Here is a 24,623-nt window from a genome sequence, read left to right as displayed (position 1 = left end):
CCATAACAATGTTAACCACAACAATGTCTTATTTTGGTGGTATCACGGACAATTATATATATTTTGCATGAAGAACCTGCCAGTGCTTGGTGAGCTGATATAGCATAAAAAAGGCCACAGAAGAGTTTTAAAAGAACCGGCATTCGAAAGCAAATTTGTACTGAAAGATTTTTAATTGGTTCATTACTGACTATGGGCGCTAATTCAAGTGACTGTGGTGCTGTAAGGTAAGCTAAAAGGCTAGTTTCGAAAACAAAAACAAGTATCTAAAAATCGAAGCTCGTTGCCAAAGCACCCAATACGAAAGTTAGAAGATTTGCCTTACCATAACTTCCCAGAATTTGAACATAGGGTAGACAGAGGTGAATGGACTCACTGTTTTCTTAACCCCTCCTAATATTTATGCCTTGATTCGGGAGGTGAAGCCTGAGTGCCTGTGAGAAGATTCATGATAGACTTTCTTTTATGAAAAGTGCTCATCATCACTAAACTTTTCATGGTACGGAATAAACAAAAAATTGGGGAATGTTAAGAGTTCGTTTTTCAACCGTAAGAAAATGTTAATAATAACAAGAAAACCAATGAAAATATAGGGGGTGTTTTTTCAAGTAATTATAGTGTAATTGTGAGAAAGGTGCACAAAAAGATAGTTTTATTTCGGCAGAGACCAAACCTGCTAACTTGGAATATGTCTGATGCTCCACCAACTTGTTTTTTCATTAGTTCTAACAAGCATACCTGACGCAGGTGCACAAGAGCTGCGCCAGGTACGCTGATTATAAGGAGAATAAGTTCCCCTTACTGTGTATAAGGGGAATAAGTTCCTCTTATTCTGTTCATTCATAATGAGGGTCTTATTCTGTCAGAATGGATGCTCTCAGGTATTATGGAAAGATTATTAGTCAGCTTCCAACTCCTACAATATTACGTGCTTTATCATTCCAGCAGGCGGGAAAAGTGTTCCCTACTTGATGTCACGGCTACTAGCAGTGTTAACACTTCCGGCACATACATGGGTCGTGTAGCGGTATATTTCTTACAACCTGTACTTCTTTGTATCTGTTTATTTTTCGCTTGAAAAATTGAGCTTAGTTTGATAAGCATTTTGTGTATGAAGAGGTTTTGGAAAAACAAGTTTATTCAAGATGCCGCTAAGTCATTCTAAAGCCTTTGAAGTATTGAGCACCGACACAGTTCTTCCAATGGCTTTTTTACTAAAATACATCTTTGTAGATTATTTCTCAAAGGTTTTTAAACGACCCCTGACACCAAACTTGGAAATTCGAAATGCTTGCGTTATACGACAGTTCAGCATGCGGAGGCACTTATGACCAATTATTACTGAAGAGTGCGATGACTATAATACTTTTTAAATTTGGTTTTAAAGTGAGGTTGTGTGATCATCCGAGTTATTAGCACCAATCAACATCGCTGATTGTATGCAAACTGGTCGCACATGACGTGCTATGAGAAAGGGGAGTATTGTAGACAACAGAAAACATTTGTGGATTGCGCACCATACCCTAACTGGCACTCAGGATGGAGTGCCACCTCACCCCTCTTCCCCCTCCCTCTGTTGTCGGGCTGCTCTCACAGTGGTTTTGGCTGCTTACAGCAGTAGTTGACCTCTTTCTATCTCAGGGGGATATAATCGAAGGACTCCCTTTGTTTATTCATTCTTCAACACCTGCAGGTCTGCTAATGCTTGAGACTGCATGCGCTGTAGCAAGCTTCAGCATGCTTCATCGCATGCTTCAGCGCACGCAGTCTCGGAAAATTTCACACTTTGTGAAGCTTGTCTCTCAGTATACTTAGGTGGGCGTTTTCAATCGACACAATATCCTAAATAATGCACTAGTATTGATTATACAATGTGTTAGAGCAGTTATGTTCCAATGTCGGTATTATCACAGCCAAAGCTACAAATTCTTGTAAAAAAGTTGCAAACATATCTTTCGCTGTAAGGAGTCCGTAAAAGGCACGCGCACTAGTTTCTCTGAAGAGGCATGGTGATGTGCATTGCAGGTAGATGTCACCTTGGGGAATAGGAAAGAGTCTGCTGGTGCTAAGTAAGTGCAGTAAGGAAATCGGGGAATCATTGGGACATCATTTAGGTCAGGTGGTCATATATTGGGAGGCTAACTCAAATGTTGATTCTCAGTCATATTGCTGTTTATTCGGTTGCTGCATTATGCACTGGCACTAGTCCCTCAACACAAGTCCACTAATACTTGACCTAGCTTAACAAAACACTGAGATGGCTGACATTTGGCACAACAGGGCGGTTACACCTGCCACCACAGTGGGTGCACGTTGCAAGTGTGCCTGCGATGTAATCATGCCAGAAAAAAGTTCTTTCTTATACTTTTTAGACGCACATACACACTCTGTCTAATTATATTTATAATTGGCTGTCTAAAGCACATCCTTTTTTAAAGAAGTCTTAAGTGTGAGCCAGGCAGACCCCCCAAAGAATAAAAAAGACCAGCACTGGCCCAAACAACTTTGTTCTTTTGCAACAGGTACAGCCACCCACCGTTTATTCGGACACTGAAAATTCAAACATGTTAATTCGTTCGGACATCTTTGCCACTGCCACTTTTCCCATTAAAGCATGGCAAACTCAGGACCGAGAATTTAGATGCCTCACAGTGCACCGTTTAGATTTCCCGGACTCCGGCTGCCTGATTGAGTGCGGCATCGATTGCCATGACCAGCTGCCCACATTATTTTTACAATAGTTTCACTAGGTTGCCAGCACTAAAAGGTTGCAGTTGCTATGGCTGGAGATTGTGTCAGGGTAAAAGTCAATGCACAATTGCAGTTTTTGAAGGCCATTTTTAAGGGCTGAACGTAATGGCCGTTTTTGGCCGCGTATTCATTGAATGACTACCACAACCATACTGCAAGCCAAGCCACGCCATACTCAGAATCGGCTTCTTGATCTCTCGAATGGGCAACACGTATGCAGCAAAGAAACACGAGTGCTGCAGCATGAACTAGCTTTATGCAACTTAGTTCTTTTTGGCATTTGAGAGTTTGCTTGTCAAGTATTTCTGTGGGCAAGCGTGTTTTGTGTCTCGCTTCCTTGTTTGCTGCAAGGCCTGCTAAAAAGTCTACGATGCTACCAATTCTATTTGTGTTGTTGGTGCTAACAAGAGAATTCAGAATTTACAAGACATAGATGGCAGTGAAAGAAGCTGAAATAATTTTCAAGACCAAACTAGGGACCCTTCAATCTGATGCTTCTTAGGAGTTTGAGTCGGGCAACGATGGGTGAACAGTGGCTTATGATGACTCCCCTGAAGTGCCGCACACACAAATGCTATGCATATTTAGCACATGTCTTAACAGTGCTTTCACCTACAGTGTGGCCAAACACTAGCTAAAATACAGGCAGACTTCGTCACCTGTAATTGTGCTTGCGAGCAGACGTGCACTATTTTTTCTGGCCACTGGGCCAATAAAGGTGCTTTTTTTTTCTGGTGAGTCCTTTCTTTCAGATTCTCGATTATTCAGAATTTTCAACGGTCCTTGTCTTATGTAAACAAACAGTCAGCAACTTTTATATATCGTAGCTACATACCATTGCATAATCAGCAAAACATATTACATACGATCACAGCTAGTTAACAATGAATTTAATGCACGAATTGAAAATTAACAGGTTTAAAAAATATAAAAGTATCAATGATACGAAGCTTTCCCCTTTCATTGTTGTGGTGAGCTTCAGTGCAAGCAACATATTTACCCTTGCTTCTGCCAGAAATCTTTGTCTTACAAAATCATGAGGCACCGCTGTAGCAGTATAGTTGAGATGAGCAACAAGATGTCCTCCTACGCGAACATCATTATACATTTATGCATTGTGCATATTCCTTGAGTTGCTCAATTATTCAATGCACAGTTTCCCCGATGCAGGTCTTGCTACTGGAATGAGATATGGTCTGTATCAAAGGTGCCGCGCAAGATATAGCGGACTCCATGCTTGACTGGTGTCTGATACCCCCCCTCCCCCAAATACTGCATACACAGCAGCACTGCTTAGCAAGCTTGTTTCATAAAGAAAGAGCCTTAGAGATATATATAGTGGGTGCTAATCACTCTCTTGGGTTGACATGTCATGGTATGAAAGTAAGGGGCCACAACTGGCCCGACAGCTCAGTCACACGTCACCCACTTGATTTTTGTTTAAATCACGGCTTTGGTAACCACCGTTAAGAGCAGTATAGTGTAGCTTGCAGCCAAAACATGACGTAATACTTGACTGTTAGAGCTCTACTGCTTTTTACACTTACACAAGCTTCTGAAGGCATCAACAAAACAAAGGACGAACAAGGATAAATGAAGGGTAAATGCATGCAGTAATTTTAATAAAACCACCAGAGAAACATGAATGCACTCCAAGCAACTTCGCAGTTGCATCAACAAAAAATATTATGGGGCAACTCTTCCTGGCAAGTGCCGTGATTCTTAAATTAGGGAGGACATGTGGTCAGAGCAGCCATATTAGGAGGAAGTATACATGCTTCCAAATGGAGAATTGTTGGGCTAGTTAGTTTACATTCGGTCTAGAGGAGCGAAGGCTTGGAATAAAAAAAACTACTTAGAAGACGCTCAGCTTGCAACCGAGTTTATTTTGAAAAGTATCTCAGTGGGAAAAGAAATGCGCAGGCACAGTCACACCTGATTTCCACTGAACCAAGAACAAATTTCTGGGTAAAAAACGTGTTAACAGTCTGCAATACCATGAATAGGCGTGCTTAATCAGTTGTAAGACTTAACTGTGTTCAAGGTAGTTTAATTTTTTTCATTGTGAAATCCACCAATGATGCACTAATGAATACTTCTGTGGCAATTTCAATCTTTCCCGACTGCAAGATTTTGCACTCACACCTGCCCGTAGGCCTGCCCTTGGCATTCGCTTCCTCGAAAAGTGCATTGCAGCCAAATGTACTGCAATGCACAGGAATGTGAGCCGCATTGTTCCGAGCATTTACTGTAGTTTAGGTGCCCACCTAGTTCATCGTTAGGGCATTGGCCTGTTTGGCCGATGTAAGCTTTGAGACAACTGAGTAATATCTTATATACCGCTTCCGTAGCACAGGGGACAAATGGCTTGTTATGTTTCTTTCAACAGACTTCTTTCTCTGTTCGGTCACGTGCCAGAGTGCATAAATGGAAAAGCTTTAAGGGTGCTCAGAAGACAAGGTCTTTGTTATGCTTTGAACACTCTCTTAAGGTTGTGTGAAACCATGTCAATCTAAGGAGTTACAACGAACTTGTTGGACCTCTGTCGTGTTGGCACGCTCAGTGAAGTCACACTCTGTTTGAGAAGGGAGGATGCTATGGCAACGAGCAATGTGGAAGAAAATCCCGAAGTTAGAAGGGGCAAAATCTGGCAGTCAAAGCTAAGGCTGTTCTTATTATTATAGCATGACTTGGTCAGAGTCGTGTTGAGGCATGAAGATGCGATGCCTGTTTTCACCAGTATAGTATGGGAAGAGTCGTATGGGAGGATACCTTTTTTTGACCGTGACTGAAACTCCCAGAAAATGCCGTAGTCACAATTGGAAAACAATGCTCAATCAAAAACTGCATCGTATTGTTGTTGGTTGAATAGTGCTTTAAGCAAGATTCACCATCATTATCCTTTATAATGAATTTTTTCTACGATATTGTCATCCGGAAAACATGGGATTACCACATTTGCTGGGAGTATAAGCTACGGTCAAAAAAGCTATCCCCCAATTCACTCTTTCCATACTATACTGGTGCAAAGGCGGATTGCTTCTTCCTGCCTGAACTCAGCTTTTAGCAAGACATGTTCTCTTCAGGTCAACTCCGTCAGAGATTGTGCCTTCGAACTTCGGGTTTTCTTTCTACATTGATCATCGCCATAGCATCCTCCCTTCTGAAGTAGATTGCGGCTTCCCCCAGCATGCCTAAACAACAGAAGTCCAACAAGTTGAACAAATTTGTTGTAGTTCCCTACAATTACACGATTTCACGCAACTTTAAGAGGATGGATTCAAAGCAGGGCATAGAACTCGTCGTCACGGCACCCTGAAATCTTTTCCCTTAGCGCACTTCTTGCAGGTGAAAGAAGAGAGAAAGAAGTATGTCGAAAAAAGCATAAGCCATTCGTCCGCTCTGCTATGGAAGTGGTATATGAGATACCATTCAGCTATGGTAAAGCATACATTGCCCAAATAGGCCGATGCCATTACAATAGACTCGAAGAGCACGCAACTACGGTGAGTGCTCGAAACAATAGTGTGCGCCTTCCTGCGCATTGCAGTACATTTGGCTGCAATGCACTTTTCAAGGAGGCGAATGTCAAGGGCAGAAGTAAGGGCAGGTGTGAACGCAAAATATTACAGACAGGAAAGATTAAAATTGCCGCAGATGCATGCATTAGTGCATCATTGGTGCATCTGACAATGAAGGAAATGTACTTTCTTGAACGCTTTTAGATAAAGGAACTTATTAGGCATGCCCCCTTCATGATATTGTACTTTGTTAACGCATTTTTTCCCCGGATGTTTGTTATTGGCTCAGTGAAAATCAGGTGTGACTGCGTCTAAACATTTGTTTTCGTGCTGAAATACTTTTCAAAATAAACTTGGGTTGAAGTTGTGCGTCTTCTAAGTAGTCTTCCTTTGATTCAAAGCCTTCGCTGCTCTAGACCAAATGTAAACTGACTATCCCACCGATTCAGTGTTTTGAAGCATACTTCCACATACTATGGCTGCTGTGGTCACAATTTAAGGATCACGCCATTTCCCAGTAGGTGTCACCCCACAATCTTTCTTTTTTTCTGATGCGACTGCTCAGTTTTTTGGAGTATATTCATGTTTTTCTGGTGGTTTTATTGAAATTACTGCATGAAGTTGACCTACGTGTTTTGTTGATGACCATAGCTAGCATGATACTTTTTGTCACAGCAATATTCTGGCATTTGGGCCTTGCGACACCTATACCAGTTCCGTTTCTTGGCCTTATTCATTTGGAACGTCTTGCTTTAGTGCCTTCGGGAGGGCCATAGCACTTTCGGCAATGCTTCTTTTCATATTCACTGCATTTAAGCACTTCTTCAGGTTTCCGAATTTTATTTCAGCAGTTTGTAAATGTGGTTCACCTTTTGTCAAAAGGCCACGCTTTCCAACGTTAGTTGAATTCAAGCTACCATATTGCTGCGCAGATCAACCACCAAAACAGTTACATTTTTGGATTGGGTCCTTTAAATCTTCTACAAATCTTCGTCACTTGCACTGTGAAGCTAAAATTTATGACTGAACTTACAACCTTCCCACACTTACTGACGTCTTCGGGCAGCAGTGAATTTGAACTAGTTATCTTACTTTCACGAAGAGCTTTTCTCCTGGCAATTACAGAACCACATTTTTGTGAATTTCTTATGCTTTAGTGCCAATTATTGGTAAAAATAGGCACGATTTCTTCTACTCAGTTGGTTCATTTGCCCTGAAGCTCCAAATGCTCAAAATAGAATTAAAGGCTCTCAACTTCAGAGTTCAATTTACCTGATCTGCAGACAGGAGCATGATTTTGCTGGAGAAACATAAACGCTACTTGCCGAACTTTCAGATTCCTAGCTGGATTTGTGGTTATGGCACATGCGATGTCCATATGAAGCCACCACATCCTTATGGGTATTGTCCAGCAGGTCCTGTGACACAGGTCCCCCCTTGATTGCCAGATTATTTGTTGCACACAACCACCAATGCCTCTGCACTGAAAAGGCAAATATTTTATTGACCAGAAATGTTTCTTTATTTATAAGCAATATTGTGACACACATAGGATCATGTGCAGCTATCAACATTCCTATACTTCTTGGCAATAAAACGTCATACAAAAGCTTGCACCACGGCCCTAACATCTCTTCACTGTGCTTATATTTACTTGATATTCCTCTTTCGTTTACACATGTTAAATTTGATTCAGTTGTGCTTTATAGGGCAAATAGGTTAGCTCAGTCGGTGTATTTTCATTAGGTTTCTTTCATGCACACTAAATCAAATGTATATGAGACTCGGGCACACAAAATCCAGTTCATAATTGCAAGGCTGTGTGAAATCTGTTATCGCTTTTGAAAAGCGGACATACAGTATCCATACAGCAAACCCATTAGATGTCAACAACTATTTTTACATCCAGTGTTAGCGAAATCTGGCTCAAATATTATGTTCACCGAGCACATATACGGTTAGAATTTTATTCAAGCCATGTCTTGCGGGTGCCGACGCTTTCGGGAAACCAAGAATAAAAATGTGAGAATTTAGGTTTTTCAAAATATCAAGTAGTTTGACTACATTTTTTGCTATGCATTGGATAGTGGCAGAAACCTACACTTGATACACAAATTAGGTGCAAAAGATTATTGTACCATTGCTTTTTTGCATTTAAATTTTTTATGTCTGAATGATATTGAGCCCTATTCAAAATGCCCCCAAAGTAGGTCTAATTCTCAGCTGAACACTAGTTGCTAAGCGCCGAAGTCCTTGAAAGAAGAATGCCGAATAGCAGTTGAGGCGATAAATTTAATTCCATGAAGATTCACAGTTGTTGAAACAACACAGAAAAGATATGCAATAACACAATCAAAGTGCAACAAAGTTGAGAACATCAAGCCAGAGGTAGCAGCACAGCAGGCACTACTGCAGAAAATAATTTTCCAACTTTCCTGCTACTTCCCCACCTGGTACAGTGAATTCAGATTGCCTGTATGCTCTATACTGTGCCTACAATATATATTCGAAAAAAGGAGAGCCACGATGAAGCCAATCAAAGACCTTGCAATGTTCACTTCGCAGCTAAATGCATTTTAATCGGTAAATACTATCCTGAGCCCAGCGCACATCCACAATATTACAGTGAGGGAGAAAACATGGTGCAGTATAGCTTGGAAAGATTTTCACCCCGTTTTGGAGTGCTAGTGCTCACACCTATATGCATGAGCTGTGCTCAAAATTTTCTTTGGGTACTTTCTCATCTCACAGTATAATCGGCCAACTTATACACAAATCCTGCCGAGTTCTCACAGTTTTCTTATCACTGCTGCACGCATGAAAAAGCAGTCACAACATAAGATGGCCACAACTTGATATAAGTGGAAAGTAACATCGGTAGGCACATGAAAACTAATGCATACCTTACCACAAAAGGGAACAGCCATGAGTCAAATGATATTTGGCTATGAGTCTGCATCATTTCTGAAAGGGGCCAAAGTAAGCATCAATTTTATTTTGTTGCAGCAAATCAGTTGTATGCCAGGTAGTAATAAATGATTGTGACTTTAAAAACACCACACAAATATGAGTTATTACTTTAACAAACACAGAACATGTAGCATTCAACTGCAAGTGCCTATTGCACTGTTAGGCTGCTTTGATAAGCTCACACGTTTATAAAGACACTATTTAATGCAGCACCAGCCTAGTACAGCCTGCAACGTCTCTTAAACGTACAGGCGTAAACAAAAGTCTACAAGCCAAGGCTTGTGTGACAGAATGCATTGACGTGCCATCTCTGCATACTGCCTGCTGCAGTGTGCATGCCTGTACAGTTGCAATCAGGTGGCCTCGCACAGCACCTTCTTCGACGAAGTTACGGCGCTTATAGCGAAAACGACCACTGAGTGTTGCTTTCTTTGCTCCGTCAAATCTATGCCGCTCTTTCACGAAGCAGCTTAGGCAGCACCAATTGAATTGCCAATCGCATAGCCTTTTTTTACCAGTTAGCCTAAAATAGGCACAGCTACCATCATCTAACCGAATGAAGCCGAGCATAAAAATTAAATATCCTTGACCCAGCTAGCCCTTCTCACATTAAGCCAAGTTAAACTTGCCTTGTTGCGCCAAAATGTAATAAAACTAGTTAAGCATAGTGTAGCATAATATAAACCGTAAAAGCCAAGCATAAGCAGAATAGGTTAAGCTCATTCTAATTAAGCATAGATGTTTGCTGTTTTTGTGTTAATCCATGTAACGCTCAAATAAGCCGAGGGGGGTGAAGTTAAGTATATCCAAATTGAATTAGGCATAATCGATAATGGTATCACTTCATTTAGCCGAGCATAATCCGCCTCAGAAAGGCAAAGCTAATCGCGGTTGAATAATACAAATCAAGTTCCCCATGAGCCAGAGAAGAAAAGCCCAGGAAGAGGCTCCTCGTAGCTCAAATAATCGTAGCTAAGAATCAGCCTCTCTTATCACATCGCTTTTAGAAAAAAAAAAGCTAAACTTGAACTTGCGAAAAACATATTGTTTATGGGTAATTTCAATCAGATGAATATTATTAAACGGACGCATTCTGAGTGATCACATGTTATCGACTCAAATAAGTTTGCTGTGCATGAAAGAACTTTCTGTTCGAATGCCACGCGCTGTCGCTCGATACACCAAGCGTTAGCAGGATCAAAGAGAAGCACACCAATGTAATGCGAGGTTTTTGTTGATCTCAAGCGTTACGACTACCCCACGGTGGCATTGGCAACGAAAGTGCACATTTGTGTCACACACTCTTTGCATGTATGGTCATTCATAATTTTCCTTCCCCTCGACAGAAGCTATTAAGAGTACGCACTTGCAACACACATGCCGCATTCACACTTGAGAAATAGCTAGGCGCCTTGCCAGAATGGAATTTTCTTCGCGGGGGGGGGGGGCACTTTTTTATTATTGTCCATGCCAACGAACAAAAATTTGAGAGGGGAGGGGGGCCACGGGCTGGGTATGCCACCCCCTGGCTACGTCTCTGTTGAGAGGTGAAACGAAAACCCCAGAGCGACCGGAAAACCATGTCCGCACGCGGCGAAAATGTTCGCATTTTTTAAGGGCCCGGGGAATCATGTGGCCATCACTGCTTTCGTGAATTATTTCGAGTTTGCCTGCTGTCTGCGTGCCATGTTCCGCAACGAATTCCACTTTTCACGCAAAGTATTGTAAAGACACGGCCATCATTTTTCGAATCTTTGTTTGGGGAGATATACACCAGCAATAACGGCGCGAGCGAATGCACTGGCAGCCTCGGCGCCGGATTCATCCGGCTGTGCACAAAAACGAGACATGTTTTGACATGCCGACTCGCTGCTGCTGCACCGTCTACTTCCAGTGTTCTCGGCGATCGTAATGCAAACCAGGCTCTCATTGAACGTGTCCTCGTTGAGGCCGTTAACCTTCGTCGAGCTGCACAAGTAGCTTGCAATTAGAGCCGCTGCAAGCCACCGCCGACGCTTTCGCCGCCACGTTGCATTTGCCGATGGCTATTAAGATCGCGTGGTTTATAGCTAGTCGGCCGTGAATCGGAAAGAGAATTCGCTTTCGAGTGACAAGAAAATCGGACTAATTTCTTCGTTCCGGCTTCACGCCATAGGTTTCCGGCGGCTTGGGCGGCGAAGCGAGTGAATTCCCTCTGAGTTTTGCCGCTTTCGCTCTGGAGAGAACAAATGTCGAATTTGAGCCCAGCGCAAGCCTTCTACCAACTGATTAGGTTTCCGTAGCGCGCACACATACGAACAAATAACGCACAAAGCTCCTTCGGATGTACTTACCGTGCGCCCTTCACTTGAAAATTTGACAACACCGACGACTTTGTCCCGGCCGCCGCTGGCTGCCGCGACGAACAGAAGGTAGCAGAGAAGCAACGCACTTTCCCGCGCTCCGAAGTACACAAGATGGCGTAGTCCGGACCACTTTCTCCGCCGCGCGTGCTTGTCGTTCTTGATACGCCGGATCGTAAGGTGCAGTCTATGAACTTTTCGAAGAGCATTGGCGCAGTGTGGGGTTATTTCAAACTTGCCTACTGAAATAACTTTTGCGACATTGACGCTGACTCTTCTCGATCCTTCTCACTTGTTTGTTCTTGTCCAAATGGGCGTATTTAAATACATCCTTCTCACTCACGCCAATATTTTTTTTTTCAGTCACTCCCAATTCAGACTGCTTTAACTCCCATAGTTACCGATTTTTTAGAATTATAGTAAAATAGTGGTTTCAGCCCATTTTATCCCCTTTCAAGGAAGTTCGTATTTCGAAATGGGTAGAGAAAATGCACATAACCAGTTTAAAACGCCCTTATGGGCTCATTTTTGTCTAGAGTGTGTGCAAGTAGCGAAAATCCGAAAAAAGCGTTGTAGATAAAATTTTGCGCTATGAATAAGTTGCAATACATTGTAAAACTTTGTCGCTAACAAAATATTGCAAGCTTCACCTCTCCCAATGATTTAAAGTCGATAGCGAACAAATGTCTGGGCCTGTCGTTCAAGCTTAGGGACGTATTCCATAATGCGTACTGAATCTATATGCCTGCAATGGTAAACCGAGCGATATTGGAGGAGTTCTTGTCCAATTAATCCCTGCAAAGTGGTTCGGTGTGCTACACCACAAGCCAAATCACAGTCCTAAACATTTAGAGGCATTTAAAACGAGCTCTTGATACTACGCCAAACTTTTCAATAGTATATACCACATTTTCGAAACTTGGCTTATCTGTGCAAAAAAAGCGACACCGTCTGCATAAGCTAATACTTTAACTGCACTGCCTAATATACTGAAGCCACGAATGCAACTAGACTGAATTATGCTTCAGCACAGTGGTTCTAGAAAACTTGCAAATAGAAGAGGTGACATCGGGCATCCATGGTTTACGGAAGAGAAAGTAGAAACAGGCTTCGAGAGTTGACCATTTTCTATCAGAAGAGTTGAGCATTCAATATAGCATAGTTTAACGCCTTTAAGAACAACTGTGCGAACATTGGCTTGTTCGAGAAGAGAAAGAAGGAAGGAAATGACAAACACGATCAAAAGCTTTTGCAAGGTCTACCTGTAGCATTGCAAGATGTTTTCGAAAACCACGACAGTATTGAAGCACTGTACGAGTGACATGCATATTGGTTCGTATAGATCGACCCCTGATTCCACATGTCTGATGAGACCCAATGAGGATCGACATAGCAAATTGCAACCAATTTAATACAACTTCTGCGAAAATTTGGTAGTCCACGTTTGTTAGCCATATTGTTGTGTAGCCCTCGACGAATCGAAGTTTTTCCTTGTCAATTGTTTTCGGTAGTAGCAGAGTGTGACTTGTGCAAAGAATTTTGGGAGTGTATCCATGTTATAACTTATTTGAAAAATATTCAGCAATATAGAAACCAGTGTCTTCTTGAAAGTTTTGTAAAATTGATCTCAGATGCCGTCAGGGCCCGGTGTTTTCATTAAAGGCAAGTTGTCGTTTGCCTGCTTGATTTCCTGTACAGTAATGGGTCCAATAATTACTGCACAATCATTGTCCTTCAAGGGCTCCACAAGAGAAACAAAACTAGCCTTAAGCTAAATGTCAGGACCATCAGCAGGAGAGCTAAATAAACTGTTATAGTACTTTTCGAACGCCAAAGTAATGTCTTCATTATCTTTAGTAGCACACTGTTAGAGTACAATTTGGAATAACTTTAGAAATTGCATGGCATTGCTCATCAAGTAAAGCTTGGCGCGTTGGTTGCTGAGAATTTAAGGTGCGCTGGTTCTAAAATCTACTACGTCCTTTTGGTAACATTCTCAATGTCTTTGATGCACTTTCTCGGCATATCGCATTCGATCTCTTATATATTGCAAATACTTTTAAGAAGTCTCTTTTTATCCTTTTTTCTACAGAGAGACGTAAGAGCCCCTTTATCTAAAGCTATAGCACGAACTTTTTGTTTAAAAAGCTCCCAATTAGCAGCGAAGATATGCAAAGCAATTGAAAAGAATTGCCTCATTGTCATCTGGACACGATTAATGAATTTATGATCATAGAGGAGCTCCGCGTTCACATTTCAAAGGGCCCACTGGGAACGGAATCGTTTGTGATGATTTTCACCATTTTGAGCTATACAATACAATGGTCTGAGAGTGATACAGCTTCGTTGCTGCAGAATATTTTGCAAAATGGGAGTGATAAGGCCATGTAAATCTGGTCAAGGCGAGCATGAGAACTGTCCTCTGCTCTTGTATATGCCGTGGGCCAATTTGAGACCCGATGTCAATTATTCCTGCATTATCTACAATACAGGATAAAAGCTCCCAACTCGTCTTTTTTCAGAAGGATTATTACGATGAATAGATTCACATACGCAGTTGAAATCTCCCATATTTACCAGGCATCTGTCGACGCCAATTAAATTACGCACTTTTTCAAATAATTCAAGTCGTTTCGGAACCTCATTAAACGCCTATAGACTGATAATTTGCAGTGGCTCTCTTAGGAACGAAAAATCACAGCATATATACTTGCCCTCTTCATCAACACTAGTGCAGAATGCTGAACAGGGTAGGCTTTTTTCAGAAACAACCAACAGCCCGCAGATGAACCTTTTGCATGTGAGGCACACACGTTATACTGAGACAGAAAAGGCCGCAGGGCCTTCTCAGTTTCTTCCTCGCCCTTGATCATTGTCTCTTAGATGGCGACAAAGCCGAGACACTTCCGATAGTGAAGTCTACGGAGCTGTGCCTGTTTCTGCGAAGACCTAAGGCCGCGTACGTTCAAGGTCGCAAAGATAAGTCGCTCAAACTGCGCCATGGTGACTACCTTCTAATGAGCTTATCGTCTTACTCGATCAGTCTCAAGAGTTAGCGCTGAGGCTTACCGTTAACCCCCACCAGTCCTCCTAGATCGGGATCGGCGACACTTCCCCTTGGGCATGGACGTTCGGTGACGGCATGACTTCCTAGTCAATTACGGTGGGTCAAACCCTTTGCTTGAATCCGAGCTGTACGAAGCGCGACGCTTCGGTATTGCTGCATTCATAGAGATGTGCATATCATCTTCTGACACTGCCCCGTGATGAAAAAGTTGCTGCGGAGCTGCAGCGCAAGCAGGTGAACAACTTTCTGCGGGATCGAGCCCATAGTCTCTGTCTTGTACTGGCGGTTAATCGGCATCTTGATGGGTCAGCGCAACAGCACTCTTTATAGGAACTTCTACTTCTGGTAAAGGTTGCGCGGAGCCGTTTTGGATATCCTGCGTGCGTGAGTCACTTGGCTTTTTGCACGCTAATGTTTCAACTGTGCCAACGACGAGTGACTTTCTTTTTTCTGAATTCATTGTGGTAGAGCCCGCCGCATCTGAAACTGACGGAATGTCTATCGTTGCGTCCAGAACCTCGGTGGCATCCATAATATGCTCTTGTAGGCTATCATCTGGCTGTTGTGTGCGCTGTCACAGCTTGTTCGCGTATGTCTTAACACAATCCTCGGCCAAGTGACCGAAGCTTCGACAGTTGTCACAGCGAGGGGTCCTGCACTTTAGACAAATGTGTTGAATCTTACTTCACCGAAGGCAAAGTGGTGGGCAGCCAGGTATCAGGACAAGGCTTTGCACTCCACAGACATCAAGAATATTAAAATATCAGCCACGCGAACTCCATCAGCAAGGGACAAAACAACATCCCTATTCAGCGTCCGCATTTGTTCCTTGTCCGCTACTTTCCAGCTTTCTTGTGATAATGTCTTAACCTTCCCAAAAGCTTGCAGTGTCTCGCGAACATAAGCGTCCTCCAAGCAATCAGGAAGCCACATAAGCTTCACCTTCACTTCCGTGGGCTCCGGGGCAATAACGAGGCATCGACGATTTTTGACGAAAACTGCGCCGCTTGTGACCAACTTTGATTTCTTAAGCATTGACTTGCATGTGACCATCCAAACATGAGAAATAGAAATTGACCAATGAAGCTTATTTCCTTCACGTCAATGATATCTTGAACAGCATTTCTGAAATCTTGAATCCGGTAAAGCTGACCAGCCAAGTCCGCTTATAAAAAACAAAGTCCACAACAAGCTTACCGTTGGGAAGGCGAGAAAGTACAACACTGTAGTCATGGCCGCTGGCTGAAGCATGAACTGCACCTCAGCCCATGGTCGATAAATCCTTCGAAGCGGAGAACATGAAAAACGCGAACGTTCAGAACGTCGACTTCACACATAAAGGTTCCCGAAGAACGACCTTAACACAAGACCAAGTACTTTCCATTGAATTTGGGTGGTAGCGACCTCCATGCAATACATGTGGCAGTGGCGTTTTAAAAATTTTAAAACAGCGAAAAAGTTGAGCAAGCAAGTGGCAGGAACGAGATAAAACAAAGAGAGCCACTGACCCATGAAAATATCGAACTCACAACCTTTGCGTTATCCGCAAGATGTTCTAACCGACTGAGCTAGCAGGCCACATGAAGGCGCCTGAAGAACGACCTTAACACAAGACCGAGTACCGGGGTCCCCACGGAGCGTGTTGGGAGTATCCAGGCAGAGTAAGCTTCATCACTAGGGCGACGCGTCACAGCCCCTCGAAGCCCGCCTGTACCCTGTTTAGCTACCGGTGGGTGGCCGGCCGGCACTGGGGATCGAACCCCGCACCTCCCGTAGCTGAAGCAGACGCGTACGTGCAATGCCACGCACAGAGCATTTTCTATGTAAGTTATGCGGCAGCGGCCTCCGTGCGATATGTGTGGCTGCAGCCTTTAAGAAAATACAAAAAAGTGACAAATTTGAGCAAGCGAATGGTACGAACGGGATTATTTCAAGAGAGGCAATGGCCAGCGCAGAGATCGAACCTAAGACCTTCGCGTTATTAGCACAATGCTCTATTCTACTGAGCTAGCAGGCTTTTTTTCTCTTTATTTCGATGAACAACAATTTTTCATAATACAACACATCACAACAAAATTATTAAAGATATGCACCAGTCCACGGAAGATGTAGGCGTTCAAAAGCACTTTGTGTTTGAGAGTTTTTGAAATAGAAAAGGCCAATCATATTCTTCGGCTTTTTCATTGCACACCCGGCGCATTATGAGCATACTCTCAATGAAGCTCTCTCTTTAAGATTTTATCTCAATATACTCACAGCGTACTGCCCCTCGGGTTTTCCATAGAGTGTGCAAAACCAGTATCATTAATATATTATGAGGCACTCCATCATGATTTGATGTTGGGAGAAAGCAGATTTTGTACGGCGTTACCGGTAGCTCTTTTTTTTACAGCGCGTTGCGAAACGTCCCACAAAAACATTGTATCAGTTTCTTGCGTCGCGACTATGTCCTGATCATTTTCCTTAAACAACCTGCTTTACTGGTACTGCTTATTTTAGCGCCCAGGCCCCTTACAATAATACTACCATGGCGTAGTGCTATGATATTGTCATCCATTTTCTTTCATAGAAACTACGGACCGGGAAAAATTGCCGTTCTCAAAGTCAACTTGCAGCACACCCACGTTCAGTAGCATTGCTCCACAGTACATATCTGACTGTGTTGTCGCTGCTCAGTGTTTACCTTTTGATTTCCATGGCTTGACTATTCTGTCCATTCATCATATTCTCCTGCATTTTTTTCCACAGTGCGTGCCCCTCCCACCCCGCCCAACAAACACGAGAAAAATAAAAGCAACACTGCACTAACATCTACGCATTATGTCAGCGCACTCACCAGACATTTCTTCAGCGTTGTAAAATTAAGTTGAGGTCTGAAAGTCTGTCGGAGACCAGGCGTCGACAGCAGAAGTTGCCCGCCTTGAATTTATAGACTTCGCAGGTTCTTTATCTTTGATGTTCGCCAGGGCAATATTCATTGCCGCAACACTGCAGAAGCGTTCATCGGTTTTCCCCGGTCGACTTGCTTCGTCCCTGCATTTTTTGCACTGTTCGACGGGGCGACTTTTGTCGTGACGTCCTCGGTTGGCGTTTCTACTTTTCCACCTTTGGGTTCGTCTTCCCTTTCCCTTCCAATCTTTTCCTTTACTGCTTCTTGTGCAGTTTTTGTTGTACATTGTGTTCTCGATGTGTGCTCAATCGTGCAGCCGCTTCTCCCGCATCAGTGGCATCCATGACATCTTCTTGAAGTGAATCATTCAGTCTTGATGGACCGGCGATGTTAGCATACGTTTTCACGCACTGACACTCATCGTTTCCAGAACAACGACAGACAGTGCAGCGCGGAGCGCGATAATCTCTCCTGATATGCCCTGTACGGTTGCACCTCAAACGTAACGGAGGCCTACCATGGGCCACGATAAGCGCCATCATACCAGCTATGGGAGCTGATGCAGCAGGTCATCAAGTGTCACACCAGGCCTCAGCTTCCCAAAAAAGACGAATGGTCGTATAAACTCCTCGAAACGTCTAGAAACGTATGCAGACATCTAGGTATATTATTTGACGTTGAATAAACTTTTTTTGAAGGAAGGTTATTTAGAAGACGTTGAGAAAGCGTTTCTTAAAAGACGCCTTTTTCAAAACGTTTACTAAAAGTTATTTTCTCGAACTTTGGTAGAATTCGTTGATGAGGTCTCGGGGGTGTTTTCTCCGTTTCTTTCATTACTTTATTCAAAGTATCATTCGCTTTACATATTTATGTAGTATATATTTGTACACATTTTTACATGTTTATATGTAATAATTGAGATCTGTAGTCAGCATTATAAATTAAGATGCACAAATGTGGACTGCGCCAGTACGGCTAGAACAATTTTACTTGTCTGGACGTGCTTACCAGCCACTCAGTCACCTCTTGAAGAAGTGGGTTTGAGTCGAATTCTCTCGTGTTTTAAAAGTGTACATGCGCTTTGTGTTCGTGTTTTGTGTTCTGCCAGTGCTGCTGATTACGAAGATGCGCTATACTCAAGCGAAGACGTGTGGGTTGATATCGTGGAGCACTCGCCAGGTATGTACCACACAGCTGCTGTAGGCGCTTTGTTATCACTCACCACGCTTTTTCTACCATGTGCAGGATAAGTGAGCTTTTGTTTACATGAGACCCAAATTTTCTGTTGTACTTCAGCAGTATAAAGGCAAAATAGTGCGAAGTTAAGCGTGGACAAGTTTTTTTTTTCTTTTGTGTGGAGTGTGAAGCATGGACGCGTGTCGGGAATGTGGCGGCAGATTCGAGCAGAGTTGTGGCGGCTGTCCGCCTCTGTTGGCAGTGGTGTTGGATGGGGGCCGTGCTCGCGAGAGACAACTATTTTTGTTTATTAATTCTGGGGCGTTTGTTGACTGTAGGCGTTGATGCCTGTGCATATTGTGCGCTATTGAAGTGAACGTGTCTAAAACAGTTTCATCTGCTGTACGTTCCATTTTATACACCTACAGTACTTATATGTTATGACTACTATCAAAGAAGTTTTGGCAAGGTTTCGTTTGGCGTCTCTCAATTTTTTCTTTGCGAGTGGCCGAATGTATGCCGAAGTATGCATCCACGCCGGCACGCGTCTTTATACACTACCGTGATACACGAGTTGATGCGTGTTTGTGTGCAGTGTGTTGCATCGTCTTAGGTAGGGCTCGCAAAGGTTGCATCTACACTTAAATGTTCATGCAGCTTGTTTAGTAAAGTGTTAACTTTCGGTATACACAAGCAACATAGGTTGCCTCATGCGGCCTGAATCTGTGCATTTTAAGCCGTTCGTTTATCCTGAACTGTAATTTAGAACGAACATTTCATTGATAAATGTGGCCAAATTGCTTTACCCACTGTACGGGCACTAATTCAGTCATAAGTCCACGCGTTCGAGTACCACCGATTTTACTCTGCTTGTTAACACTAAGCTTGTATTTTGGCTTGGTTTATTAAATCTTTTATGCACCTCGTCTAACCTTGGTGTTGAAACATTGCGTAACACTTTTATGTGTACGGACATTAAGAATAGTTTATAGCACCACCTCTAATAAAGTTTTCTGATTAATGACAAGCTTTACAGTATATTGGATAAAGTAAACTTTCTAGGCATGCGCTACAGATGTTGATGGAATCTGTAATATGAGCAGAATCAATATTTAATTTATCACTTAAAATTCGAGGTAACGTTATAAATCATGGTAAGCATGCATAAGTCGTGCAATTATTGCTGTTAAAGTGTAGAATTGGACACCGTATCTATTTGAGAATAATAAATATAGACTGCAAGTTTTCAAGCTATTAACACTGAAGGAATCATACGAATTCGGAAATCAGTTTTATCAGATCTCATTGCTAAATCGCGGTCAATAGCTTGCAAGATTCTGGTTCCCGGAGATCGTTGCAGAAGCTTACATGCTTTATTGGAATGGTGTGTGGTTCAAGATGAGTGCCTCATATGTTTTTTTTTTTTTGCATTGACAGCCTATGGTGCTTGAGTGAGGGGTACTGCCATTTTAGCCAACCAGAATGATTGAAACTGATGATCATAATTTGGCAGCACACAATAGTAATTTATTGACACCAATTTTCTACATTATACCTGTAATTGTCCCAGTGGAGCAGCCTGAAAAAAAGCGACTAAGTTGTATTTGAAATCAAATTTATGTTTAATAATATAGGTAACCTGCAATGAGTACTTGATGAAAAGGCATACCGGCATGCATGTATTGAGGTACCATTAAATTTGCTTTCAACGCACTAGGCACGAGCGCAATTCAAGCATGGTTTTGACACATCTGCAATGTGGAAATTGCGTTTTCTTTCATAAGGTTGCAACTGTGTTCGCCAAAACATCAAGAAAGTTTTGCCTGCAAAATCTCTAGTTTCTGTAAATCCTGCTTGTTTTAGGACACATTGTCCCAAATCATTTTAAATATACTGACAAATTCAGTTTTTCTAAGAGACACATGTCACTAAATTGTTTTTTTGGTGTTTCCATCGCAGCCTATGCGTGCAACTCGTACGAACTGCGTGTGACAGAATTACAGACAAGCTTGTCATCAATGGTGGCTCGTGGAAAAGTTGGCTACTGAATGCACAGCAACTGCGGATGACTTCTGTTTTCTATGGAAAGGGAACTTCCCTGAGTCACCTGGCCGCTGTATGTAAGTCGCTTGCATGTTCAGGATGTTCAAAACTAAGCTTTTAGTTTTTCTTTAAAAAAGTCAGTGCTGTAAGTTGTGCGTGTAAAAGCCACCTTTGCAGATGGCTAAGTGTTCAGGAGAACACAATGTGCAACTATAGTTATCACTGTCAGCCGTTTCCTTGAATAACATTTAATATTGAACTCATTAGTGACTGCAGCAGGCGGCTATGCACGAATTAAAATTTTGAGCCAGTCACATTTCTATATAGGTCCAAAGAATTCTGGCATGCCTGTGCTCAGATATCCCACTGGAAAGTATAGTTGTGGCTTGTAACATTGTGCATGCAGGACATTGAGCACTAGCACACAGCTACTACTCTCTGAGGTGCCGCATACACTCTGATCATGGATCGAAGCCATTGACAAGAATTATAATTGTTACCTTTTTACTACCAGCTAAACAGTATATACATGATCGAAGAATTTTTCCAAGCGGGATTGTCTGGAAACATGACTGCCACAAACTATTGTATGCAAACGTGCCCACTCATTGTCGGCATCAAAATTTTTGCATTCTTAGTTGATTGGGCAGCTGACAGTAACATTGTCCTACTTTGTGTTCCTCTGGACACATATCTTATCTGCAAAGGCAGTTTTCTGTTCTTAAGGAGGAATTTTATTACAAGCACAAAGCACGTCTCTGAATGTGTCAGTGCTGCTCTCTAAGGTTTTATGTCATGTTTCATTTATGTGTAATCTGCAGTTCACTTAAAATTGACCTTTTGCATTGCGACAAGGCTGAAGCAGATCAATGGTTTCATTTTCACTGTAACATTGACTGAATATTTTGTTTTATTGTTATTGCAACCTTATTTCATTGTCTTCTCGAATTAAAGCCGTAAGTGCAATCTAGAGACTTTTTATTGTCATACTTAATCATACCCAACTTTGCCAATACCTAACCATTTGTGATATATTAGTGATACCTAACCATGTTTAACATTGTTAATGATGAATTACAGAAGGCATTCTGGAATACTGTAGCATTTTAAACTTCACTGTGTCTTTTGTGCGAGTGTTTTGGAATGAAATTAGAATTCAATCTAGCTAAAATCACAAGTTGATTGTTAAACAGAGACTTGTGGTCAAACCCAGTAATTTAAATTGCTGATGGTTCTAACATACCTAAACTTAGGAGTGTGAAAAAATCAATTGTTCAACTGCTGCTTTTGGGCTGTAAGAAATTTTCTACCTTTATATATTTGCTACTGCGCCAATGTGTTTGCTAAGCTAGCCTTCTAAATTTCGTTGCACTGATAAAAGTCTGCTTCAAGAGAACAGTTTGTGCCTTTCTATGTGCAGGTTTTTGGACCAGGCATCTGGGCAGCCCCTTAATCGCTTTGTATAATTATAGTTTCTATAAAGCGTGGAAGTTTTGGGGCAAAGTGGGCAGTCATTGTTATGCTTAATAAAAGTTACAGGTGTGCAACAAGATTTGTTGAAGTTTTGCATTTACTTTTGGATGCGCAGTATATTGCATTCCAGGCAACACCAGAAACAATAATGGGTTGACGTTTAAAGGCCCGTCTTGTCTCCAAGCAAAACAGATTATCGTATAGATAGATGGCAGTTACTAAATAATTCTTTCAACAATTACGACACCAATTTTGCTGATTAGAATAGTGCCAGCAATAATTTGATGTGAAATTATGTTGGTGTTCCTACTTGTCACTCTCGGCAGTGAACAGCTCAATGCACCGATTGTAAAACGCTGACATAGTACAGAAAATTACCCACGGGAAACGCCCAACAAGCTGGTTTGCATGAAAAATAATTGTTTAAAAGGTGTTAAGAGATCTAGCAAAAGTCTCTTTAAAATCTTGGCAAGAAGTTTACTATGCTTCTCATAATAAAAGTATAGTAAACGTTTAAAATATTCTTTAAAAATCTAGAAAGACGTTTTTAGACTTCTTGCTAAAGGTTTTCTTGCCGTATAATAACGTGGTGTTAGCACAGCTACAGAAGGTTTTCAAGCAGCTTAGGTTTAAATAAAGGCTTCTTATATAATTTTAAAATATCCTTTTTGGACTTTTACTAGAAGATTTTTATTTTTCATGTGTATAGTGAGTTTATTGTCACAGTTCTCGTCGTCGACCCTTTATACAATATTTCATGCCGGCGTTCTCTGGATACTTCAGTGAATTTTCCGTACGAGGCAAGCGCTGCACGTACCTCATCGTCGTGCACATGGTGAAAGAGCCAGAATATCTCCAATTGTACATCCTGGTTGACAGGGTCAAATATCAGGCATTCGCAGTATGTCACCTATAAGTCGCAAACCGCCAGCATTTTCTTTGTAGACTCAAGGTTCCTGAACGTCACCGCCCAAATGTGATTCATCTCGAACGCCCCTAAGGTGATGACTTCAGAGAGCATTTCTAAACGAGCCAAAGTAACCCTGAAGTTTTCGGCGCAGAAGAGCATTGATTTTACGTCTCCGTAAAGGATAACTGTGTTCAAAACACATGGTCCTGATGCCAACTGCGGCAATATAACTTGATACTCCTTGTTTTTCAAATCAGTGGTCCTGTTTCCGCGACTCCTCTGAGCCGCAAACACCGCCCCTTCGGAGCGAAGCATTTGTAGTCCGCACCGCGCGGTAGCCGGAAGTAAAATCCCTGAGCTAGCAGGCCACATGGAGGATTCTGACGAACGAACTTAGCACAAGACCGAGTACTTTTGGTGTAAAATGAACGGCAGCGGCCTCGGTGCAATATGTGTGCCAGCAGCCTGGAAAAATTATAAAAAATCAAAAAAGTAGAGCAAGCGAGTGGCAGGAACAGGATAAAAAAGAGCTGATGGCCTGCGCAGGAATCGAACCTACGGCATTCGCGTTATTAGCACGACGCCCTAACCGACTGGGCTAGCAGGCCTTTTTTTTGTTTCCGGTAAACTTCACAAACCGGTTGCTAAGATATATTACAATTCACTACGAACAATACAAAAAACTTAAAAATAACTAAGCTCGTCAAACATAACTATAACACATCACGTCCTAGAATTCCTTCATGGTCAGTAGGGCTTCTACCCCTTCTACCCATAAAGATACACATTCGTCTGTTCTTACTACCTCCAGTAATCTTGAGTCTTTCTTTAAAATACTCCCTTGCTGATCTTCTGTCTGGGTCACAATAAAATTCAGCCATTCTAGAGCGCCATATACTGTGTAAGCCAGTCATCATGATAAAATCGAAAGTTAATCCATCGTCATTCTCTATTGCCAAATACCTGATCCCATGAGGGTCTAACGGGAACTCTTTTTTGATTGTCCTTTGTAATACGTCCCAAAAATAAACTCTTTCCCAACAGTGCAGAAAAACACGGTCGATGTTTTCCGGTTTCCTACAGATTAGACAGTGAGATCCCCGAAGCATATAAAACCCACGCTCCTCCAGGAAGGTTCTTACAGAAAGTGTTCCAGTGTGTAATTTGAAAAAGAACGTTTTCGCACTTGGAGCTGCTGGCATTTTTTAACTCGTTTAAGTACATTCTGACCTTGCGTGCTGTATAAAGCGCTCTGTACAGTGGGATGGGGAGCATCGGGTCACATAAATCTTTGTACAGTTTTTTCTTTCCAACAGACCACAGGCCGTCAGCTGAAGAACGAACACACAAAAACCGCACGCTGGCCGCTACTTCTTTCATGTTCCTTGCACAGCCCCTGCGGTAACATGGGTGCTCACAACAAACTCGGGCAACAGTCTACTTAGTCTTGTTTGACATACTGTAAGTAGGAAAGGATCTC

At 42.2% G+C, this 24,623-nt stretch overlaps 1 non-coding gene across 1 annotated transcript; it reads right to left on the bottom strand.

Moving 5' to 3' along the window:
• Positions 1-23,677: 23,677 nt before the first annotated feature.
• TRNAI-AAU (transfer RNA isoleucine (anticodon AAU)) lies at positions 23,678-23,751 on the bottom strand. Its single transcript has one exon. It is a non-coding gene; the product is annotated as a tRNA-Ile (tRNA).
• Positions 23,752-24,623: the final 872 nt, after the last annotated feature.

This window comes from Rhipicephalus microplus, chromosome 7, assembly GCF_043290135.1.
Source record: "Rhipicephalus microplus isolate Deutch F79 chromosome 7, USDA_Rmic, whole genome shotgun sequence".
Taxonomy (NCBI): Eukaryota; Metazoa; Arthropoda; class Arachnida; order Ixodida; family Ixodidae; genus Rhipicephalus; species Rhipicephalus microplus.
The sequence above is the reverse complement of the archived record's forward strand: the minus strand, read 5'-3'. Positions and strand labels throughout refer to the sequence as shown.